Consider the following 9,867-nt stretch of genomic DNA (forward strand, 5'->3'; position numbering starts at 1 on the left):
AACAAAGGAAAAAAAGACAAATACTCTAAGCTTTGGATGGTAAAATGCCAAATGATAACAGAATATTACATGTTTTGTTACCAGAGGTTTTCTATGAGTTGTTTAATATTGGGGAAAGGAATAGATAAGCACGTGTGAGGGAGCTAGGATGATGAGAAATAAAGCAGAAAATAAAAAAGAAAAGGACTGAAGAAGCAGAAAGTTGCTCGAAAACTGATTTTATAAAATATGTATAGACACCTTAAGAGATCAAAATGGCTGTTGAAAGTAAAGCTGCAAACAGGAACCTCTCAGGGAGGTTTTTCTCTCCTCCATGCCCAGATTTTTGTGGCTGTTTGCTCATTCCTGTGCCATTGCTCAGGAAAAGGCTGCTGGGTGTCGGGACACTCCGACAGGGCTGCTGTGCCTGCACAGCAAATCCAAAATGTCTGACGTGCACTGCTACCACTGCAGGGAAATAACTGTACATTACTGGCTGCTTTGGAGGGTGGGATTGCTTTTTTTCCAATTCATTGAACAAATGTGTTAAAAGAACTAAAATGTGATGCTTTTGTGTTTTACCAAAACTGCAGGGAAATCACTTTTTTTTTTCTTTTCTTGTCATCAACATATTTTCTTTATTCATGTAACAGTAGGTGTCATTTTTCCTTAATTATGCCCAGCTATCATATGTTGCTTTTATTTGTTGAGGATGTTAGTTTCAGGGAAAATAATTTAGACACTTCCATTTTTCAGGCAACAATACACTAAATCCTGTGCTTACAAATTGCAATTAGATAAGAATTCTTCTTCCCACAATCAAATGTGGCAGTTTCTTACTGGAAAGTAATGATGAATCAAACTTACAGCGTAAAATGGGAAGATCAAAGCATTCAACGAAAATGTAATGAAGAAAATACACTTTTATGGCTTGGCATTTTAAATGTCCCCAGTTATATATCACCGTGGCAGCACACAATGGTTTAAGTCTTTCTTTAGGAATGAATACAGATTAACACAGCCCCATTTTCTCTGCCAGAATTTCCTTCCTCTGATGATATTTCTCTTCCCCCCACCTCCCCCACGTCCATACCCCTCTCTTCCCACCCTCAGACCTAAAAGTATTTTAAACATGTTTAGCCTGTCAACAAGCCTTTGCTAAAGGGTTTTTTTTTTTTTTTTTTTTGTAGCCTTTGGTAATGACTTCTAATTTACGTGACTAATTATCCTGGGATAAATAGAGAAGAGGTGCTTTAGGACAAGGCTAATCTGCATGTCTGCTGGAAGCTTGAATGGTGCATTTTATAAAGATACAAAACTCAGCAAATCAGTGAAATTAAGGTTGTGACAAAAGGCAGAAAAATTCAAAATGAAGGCAAACACTTCCCCTCCTGAGCTGCTGCAGTTGGGTGCAAGGAAAGCACTGATGGAATGTGATGGAAAGAAGCATCACTCCAGATTCTGGAGGTTATTCAGATCCATACTGAAACCAGGACAGATTTTGCCTATACTGTTTGTACAGATGTATTTTCATACAGAATTACATCATCATTTGCCTGTCTTTTTGCATTTGTGTTGCCTTTATTCTTTAAATCCTCGTGGTTCTCCATCTCTGCCCACCTCCCTCGGGTTCATCCCACAGGATAACCAGGCAGTGGTGTTTGTAATTGTGTGTGAACACACAGCAAAGGACAACCTGCACAAAAAACCCAGTGGAACACCTCAACACTGCATGATGTTCTCCCAGACAGGAGAAACTTCTGCTGGTAAAAGGGGGAAGAACAAGAGAAAGGAAATGCAGCAGCCTTTCTGCTGAGCTGAGCAGGTTGGTTTTCTGAAGAGCTCTTGAATTTAGAACTTGACCTCCACAGCATTGTGTAGAGTAATGCATAAGTACTTTAGGTGGTTTAGTCTCATTTTCAGAAGTGATTTGAGGTGTCAGACTTCTCAGGGTGCTGTTCAAAGCCATCTGCAGGCAGGTCCAGCTCTGCTCTGAGGCAGAGGGCTGGGCTCAGACCTGCTCTGCACATTTCAGAGCTCCCAGCACCTCCTGCCCAGCCTCACATTTCACAGCCATGGTCATTCCCACCTGCCAGGTCAGAGATGGGCAATTCTTGATTGTCTCAGATCATGTGGCCATCCTTCCATCCTTACTGGCCACCTTGTCGAGCTCCTTGAACCTTCTTAGTCCAGGATGTTAAAAAAGGCCACAACTCCAGGGTGTGCAAAATGAAAAAAAATACCATCTTTATTTAGGAATGTACCGAAAATGCTGCCTTGCTTGCTGAAATTGCTTTTGGAAACACGATATCTAACCCTTTTAGGAGCCTACAATGCAGTGCTTAAGACATCCAGAGCTAAGTTGCCCAGAGCAGGGAGAATGACAGATTACTCAATTCCCTTTTCAATTACTTAACCACAGGATCATCATTCTACTTCACTCCAATTGTGGTATATTGATCTCTGTTGTGACTCGAAAGATTTTAATTTTTAATAAAAAGTTAGCATGATATTCTCTTTATGTGTATAAATCCAGAATAATCTGCCTTTTGCAGACAGGGTATTTAAATTGAGAGACCCCATAATATCTGTCATGTTTATAAGGAGCTCGCTCTGAGTTCACATAACCAGCATCCCCTCAAAGTAACACAAATTCCCCAATTCCCCTCAGTTACACAAAAGCCTTTGAAGCCCAGATGAGACAATTATAACATAATGAACTTTTACATTTCAATAACCCTTACCAAAAGTTGCTAAAAAGTTCCCACTCTAAAAAAAATGGGGTTTCAGAATATTAGGTGATGTAAAATACAGAGAAGCAAAAGGAAAAAGTTATCCAAAACCTTTCCTATCTTTTATTAAATATAAATATATATGTCTATAAGGCTAAATTATTATGAATAGGTCTGGGGTTTTAGTAGAATACTAAAGAACTTGCCTCAAATTGCTGTAGGTTGTACATACTGACCCCAAACTCCATTTTACTGAGAAATGTGGGAACAACTCAGATGAACAGATTTTCCTTCCTTGGACATCCCAGCCCCCAGGTAATTGCAAATTCAGGTGCAGCTCCTTGCCAGGGCAGGGCCCCTTCCCAAGCCACCAGCAGCTCTTAGAAATCTTGTGTCCAGGTAAAAAAATTCTATACCAGCAATCCCAATAGTGATATAAAATTTTCTAGATGTTTTTTCATTTGACAGCTTCCCTGGAAAAGCTGCACAGTGAAACTTGGCCTGAGGAAATTTCTTGGGGACCTTCTGTACTTTCTGGCACACTTCCCAGGAAGGGACTAATCAGAAAAAGCCATTTTTCACACTTGTTCTTTGGCCTGTCCTCTGTGACCTATTTTCTTGACTAATCCTGTGATTTTTATCCCAGCCAATGCCAAACTGCTTTTGTTTCTGCCTGCTCCTGGCCAGTCCTGTAACTCTTAGCTCCCAGCAAGATTTTGCTCCCAGGAAAATGTGGAATTTTGAGTGGTTCCTCTCGCTCCAAGCACTCTTCAGAATCAAGGGACTGCATAAGTAACTCCAAAATTCAAGAGCAGCAGCGTTTTTTGTATTGCTAAGTGAAGACTTTTGGGCAGCTGAGGTCTTCCCTAGAAGTCAGGCAGGCCATGTGTGATGAGAGGTTTGTGCTCCTGAAAGCAAAGAACCCCTTGTGAAAATCTCTTCATGATGAGCTGCAAAGCTTTTATTTTGTTGCCAAAAGAGGGAGCCCTCACAGAATTCTATCTGCTTCAGCAGTAGTTTTGCTTTTGGGATCTGCTCTTTTAAAAAGCTCCGAATTTTGTTTTTCTTACAAAATTTGAGGCCTTTTAGGTTTAGAGTAAGTTTATGGCACAGATAATGTGAGCTGTGAGTTTTACCCTCTTGGGTTTCAATGATCTCGGTACAAAGAGAGAAAATAAGCTTTTAGTTTTCAGAATTATTCAGCTGGCTATCATTAAGTACGCAATGCAGCTTCATTAAATACCATATTTTAGCATTCTGGTGTTAGAAATAATAATCCTGCTAAACTGGACAATGCTTGCTAGGCACGGAACTTGTTTTAAATGGTACATGGTTTTGTGTGTTCCAATTTGGGTTCCACGTTGCCTTCTGTTTATGTGAGCTGGAATTGTCTAAACTGGCACCTATATCACCTCTTTGCCACCCCAGAATAATATTGTTATTCTGAAATATTCTGAAATTCTGAATGTTTGAGACAGGTGAGTAGGATCTCTCTGGTTTGCCTGAAGATATAGAGGGTGAATTAGTTCTGGGTTTATTTGTAATCACTTGTAGAATGTAATCAAATAAATTTGGGAGGGGTTTTAAGAATTATGCAGCTTGCTCCTCTTTTTTACCCATGTATTAGGTTCAAAGCAGAAGGAGAAAATACAGGCACTTTTATTAGTGTTTATCTGCAGAGGGAAAGCCTTTGTCTTGGGTTCTGCAAGAGACTGCAACAACAAATAATAAGTTTACCAGAGAGACTCAGTGAGCATTGATTCATGGTTCACCCTTACCTCTTTCTGAGATTGAACTGGTTAAAGGAAACTGGCATGAGAAATTGCAAGTATTCTAGCTGATCTCTGCCATCTTTTCTGAACCTGTACTGTTCCCTAGACTAGTTCCCATTTGAAGAATTTATTTTCAGTGTTATGGTTCCTCTGGCTCTGTGGCTCCAATGCCCCATTTGGTATTTTTTCTGTTTTGCACAGCAGCTCTCTCTTCCTTTGGGATGTAGTCTGAGTGGATATGACAGTCCAGCCTTTCTTATCTCCCTCAAATCAAAGCCAAACTTGCAAAGGAAAGTGAATAATTGGCCAGTAGTATTTTAAAAAAATACTTTTATTTGATGATTTGATATGTTTTGCCTTGCTATTTTTTTTTGATGCAAAATCAGAGGCTCCAATCTGACCTGTTTTACAGAGATTTTGATGCTTAGAGTCATTCTCAAAAACACATTACTGCTAAAAATTATTTGGGTGCCTAATTCACTCTGAGGTCAGTTGTTAAAAAATATCACATCCTTCCTCTTGGCAAGATCTGGAGCGTGATATAACAGGATTGTTAGATCAGAGCAAAATCCCATTTTAAATGCATATTTCTGATTTGTTGTTAATCAATACTGTGCTAGGGTTGCTGTGGGATTATTGTACCCTAATGGAGGTGAGATTCAGAATAAGTGCAAGGAGTAGATAGGAAAGATCACATTTAGAGGATCACTTCTTTTTCTCTTTTCATTATGTTCTTGTTGTTTTTTGAACACTATTAACATTCCCAATGTACAGAAACACAGGGGAGACTTAGGGCAGCAGATAAGCTGACTGCAATCAAATTACATGATAAAACAGAAAAATAAACCCAGAAATAATTTTAGGCATTTTATTTTAAAAAAAGAACATTCAGAGTGAAGATTGAAATGGCCAAAATGGGCGTTTCTGGCATTTTATGGATGTTCTGCATAGGTAGTGTGCCTCCAAATATTGGATGCTCTGATATACCATATGTGCTGCAATTCCTAAGCAATACAGCAGATGTTTTAGGTGATCAATTCAGAACTCCCTGGCTTTGTTTAGCTTTCCTCATTCCCAATTTTATATGATGTGAATGTGCCTGTCATCATAAGTAGAGGAACAGTTCCATATTTAAAAATCCCTGCATAATTCAAAGTTGACACGGTAGCAATATTAAAACACTCTCCAACCTAGAAAATCTCATGTTCCTCAGAGTCCAAAACACCTAGTTAGGGAAAGCCATGGCCAGCAAAAATTAGCTTTGTGTGGCTTGAAACAAAACTTAACTATTCTTTTGAGTTTAGCTTTATTGTACAATGCAGATGAAAGCTGACAGTTCTGATTTCTTTGCTGATCAGAGGGCTGGGGGAGCTGGTTTGTTTGCTTTTTTGGTTTTAAGAAAAATTTCATCTTATTTCTATGCAATCTGCTCCAAAGCCATCTTCCTAATGGCACCTTTCTATCTTCAGCTCTCAACGCTTTCTTCTCTGCTGCCCCTTGCTTTGCCAGTTCCTTGTATGCAAAATGCCTTTTCTACCCTAAGATCAGTTTCTTTTTCTTTTTCTTTTTCTTTTTCTTTTTCTTTTTCTTTTTCTTTTTCTTTTTCTTTTTCTTTTTCTTTTTCTTTTTCTTTTTCTTTTTCTTTTTCTTTTTCTTTTTCTTTTTCTTTTTCTTTTTCTTTTTCTTTTTCTTTTTCTTTTTCTTTTTCTTTTTCTTTTTTTTCTTTTTCTTCTTTTTCTTTTTTCTTTTTTCTTCTTCTTTTTTTAGGAGCTTTTTAACAGAAATCCCCAATGATTTTACTTAGTTTTCTGCTCATGTGGTCTGGAAATCCATTCAGGCTTCATTAAAAAGCTCATTTGAAAATACTGATTCTATTCTATTGTCTGAACAGTTTCATTTATTTATTTGGGGGTATAAAAGAGGTGAACTCTCATATTTTTTTTTCCAGTTGTAAATTAGCACAGATGTATTTCTGGAGGCTGAAATGGCAGAGAGATTTTTCTCCTGGGGTGTGTGGGGAGGCTGGGACTGGAGAGGGCAAAGCTGAGCTGGGCTCCTGCATCTCCTCTGCAACCCAAACCCGCAGGACCGAGGCGAGGGGAGCCACAATTCAGAAGGAAAAATATCCTCTGTCTTCAGTGCCCAAAAGAAAAATTTAAACTCACTGAAAACAAGAATGGATCTGACACCTAATTTTGCCACTATAAATTGGAACATTTACATTTGTGTTGGTCTTTCAAAAAAATGTTTTTTAAAAAACTCCTGAAATATTGCTGTCTGACACAATGGAGTTCAGGCTAAGAACAAGGATAAATTTTCCTGGCATTTTCACCTGTGGAAACTTTGTTCACCTTTCCTGCAACTGTGAAATTGATTTGAAATGATGGACTGATGCTTCCTCCTGTGTTATTCCTGACATACTACAGTTTCTTTGCTAACTGAAAAATAGGTACTCTTTGGGGAAGCAAATTGCTTTTCCTAACACAGTGTGTAAATGTTGTTGTAAACATCTAGATAATTAATTTTTAAGGTTAATGCTCAGTGGATGTTTGGAAACCTCTTGGATTTGTTCTAAAAAATGAAGAATGTAAATAAGGGCAATGGTAGCAATAAAAATACAGAACTATCTAAAAAAAAAAAAAAAAAAAAAAAAAAAAAAAAAAAAAAAAAAAAAAAAAAGGAAACCAGAGTGACTCAAGTGACTCACAAATCATAGCTAAACATCCACATTTCAAATTATCCAGAGAAACACATTTTCTGAGCAGCCCAAAGGACAACTGCTTTGACTGCTTTGCAGTATCTCATGACAGTTTACACATCTTTGGTTAAATGTTTGTTCCATGTGAGCAAATCTCAGCTTCTGTCTTGTGGGGACCTGGTTCTGAGGGGCACAATCTGCCCTCAGTGACTGTCTCACCAGGGGAGCTGGGGAAACTCAGCCTTTGTGATGCCAAAAATGAGCAGTTTCACGTTAAAATTGGTTATTAGGGTATTTGTTTCCCTTCTCTTTTCCACTAGGTCCTCATGCTCAGGGTAGTCCCCAGTTTGCCAGTCACCAGATTTTTCACAAGTGTGTGCTCAGGGTTTTTTCACCACCTCTGGATATCCATCAGTGAATTGCTTATAGAGCAACTGTAAAAGAGAGATAATTGGAACCAGTTAGCAATGAGGCTAATGAAATGAGGGTTTCAGACCTCTTATCTCTGTTCAGCTGACAGGACAAATGTTGTCCTCTATTTTATTAGTCAGAATAACCTGACGTGGACTGAGGAGAGGAGCAAACTTGTAATATCTGGATGGCCTCATTTTCTTACACAGGTCTCCATTCCAGGCTGCTCTCGGGCAAACTGACTCAGCTCAGTGATTTCGATGAACTAAACTTTTATTTTCTCCTTTAATATAACATAACATATTATTTACAACATATATAACTCTCTTCAACTGCTGTGAATAAAAATTCCCCTGGAATGGTTTTCACAGATTAAAGCACCTGGGTGAAGGATTTGGGTTTAAAATGCCAAATTTAAAAACGAAGATAAAACTGTCCCAATTGAGATGTACAGACTGAAATGCTGCCTTGGCTCCAGTAGCCTCCATTTAACTTTTTATGAACAATTCTAGAGACACCACCTATTGATTAAACATGAATTACACCAGGTAGTGCACAAAGGCACAGTGACCCTGGGAGTGGCTGCAGGGAGTCCCAGAGCTGCCCTGGTAGCCCTTGTGAATTTTGACAGCAGTGGCAGCCTGAATGTGCCTTGCTCCACCAGCTCAGTGGCCTGAGATACTCATCTGCAGGAATTAGTCATGATTTCAGCACATTTCACAGGAAAGTACAACGACATTACTTCAGAAACAAAGGAGGAAGTGATGGGTCTGCTTGGAAAGTCAGATTGTTCCTTTCACCTTCAGAAGAGCCCACGTTCATTTGTGCCATTTGACTTCTCCAGACAGTGCTGTCGTGGGCTGTAATTAAATAGGCAGGTTTTGGGAGAATAAAGATTGGGATGCTCTGAATCATTTGTTGAAGTGAATATGACAAGCAGTGGTCTGGTTGGGAAAAAAAAAAAGTAATTTTGAGCATTAGAAAAACAAACTCACTGCCATGGATTGTGAAAGGAAACAGACTCAAACTGAAATTAGATGAAAAGCTTGAAATTAGATGAGACCAAAATAGTTGGGCATATAAATTTATATATTTGTCCATACATAATAGATTCTAATTTGACTTTTTACTGCAATTTTTATCATGTTGTCTTGACTTATACACAGTGATTAAGAGACATTACACAATATGTGGGGGTTGCGGAGGGATTTTCAACAATCCTCCTGGTTTAAATGTGAAAACACAGAGTTCTTCCCCTTCCCTCCTGCCTGTCCCTATTGCAGAAAAGTCTTTGGATATTGTGGTGCCACAACAGCCTGAGCAGAGCTTGGGGGGCTGGAGTCAGTCACTCTTTCAGTGGAAAATTCTCATGTTCATGTTTATTTTCCCAACATTTTCAGAATCCTAGGTTGTTTTTTTTTTTCCCTCTTCTCCTAGATTACCCATTTTTCCAAAGCAGTAATGCCTCTGAACCCAAGTCAGTCTTCTCCCCACCAGTGTCCTGGCTATTCTGGCATGATGGCAGTTTATTAAACTTAGTTGACATAGAGAGAACAGAAAACTATTGCTAAACTGCTACTGGCTGGTAGCTAAGCTGCTTAGGTCAGACACGAATTTTGGAACGCAAGTCCCAATTTGAATAAATATTTATTTAGGTATAGACAGCAAAAGAATGTTTGGGAGAAACAATCTGTGGGTTCAGAGCTCAGTTTCAAGGTCCAGATGGGCCAGAGCAGGGACATAAACCCCTGAATTTGTGTCTTCCTTATGAGGTAACCACAGGTTCCTACAATTGCAGGTTTAGTTTAAAAATTTCCTGTGTTGGGGGTTAATCTGCCCTGTCTGTTATCTAAACCAGCCCATAAACAACGGCTGGTCAGTCAATATCCCACTACCGGCATGGGCAGATATGCTTTGTTTCTAATTAAACATTCATTGAACACTGTTGCTTCTCTCCCCCTGCCCCCAACACATCTTGAACTTTCAGAGTTCATAATTACTTTCACAAATGCTGCCCCTTTCCTTGGTAAAGGTTAATGTAAGCCAGGAATCACGGCTAAAGAACGGCAAGGCAGTGCCTAAAGGGATGTGTGTCATGGATAGATTTTGGTTGTTAATGGCACTGTGTGGGGTCTGTACAGTTTTTCCTTGTTTACTCTATTTTTCAAAATAAATAAGTCTTAAATAGAAGAGTTTATTAACTCCTGCTGCTTACTGTGTACTTTAAAACATAATCCGTTGTTTGTGGCGTTACAATAATCTCTATAGGCATTAA

At 38.9% G+C, this 9,867-nt stretch overlaps 1 protein-coding gene and 1 long non-coding RNA gene across 5 annotated transcripts in view; one reads left to right on the forward strand and one right to left on the reverse strand.

Moving 5' to 3' along the window:
- The window catches only part of LOC134555496 (BEN domain-containing protein 5-like), an 898,337-nt gene that overhangs the window by 459,611 nt on the left and 428,859 nt on the right, over positions 1-9,867 (forward strand). The gene's annotated exons all lie outside the window — the stretch shown is intronic.
- LOC134555497 (uncharacterized) overlaps positions 386-9,867 on the reverse strand; it is a 30,294-nt gene continuing 20,812 nt past the window's right edge. For both annotated transcript variants that reach the window (XR_010081441.1, XR_010081439.1), the window contains one exon: positions 386-7,615. This is a non-coding gene — a long non-coding RNA (uncharacterized LOC134555497). The remainder of the gene's footprint in view (positions 7,616-9,867) is intronic.

This window comes from Prinia subflava, chromosome 10 (assembly GCF_021018805.1).
Source record: "Prinia subflava isolate CZ2003 ecotype Zambia chromosome 10, Cam_Psub_1.2, whole genome shotgun sequence".
In the NCBI taxonomy this organism is placed as follows: domain Eukaryota; kingdom Metazoa; phylum Chordata; class Aves; order Passeriformes; family Cisticolidae; genus Prinia; species Prinia subflava.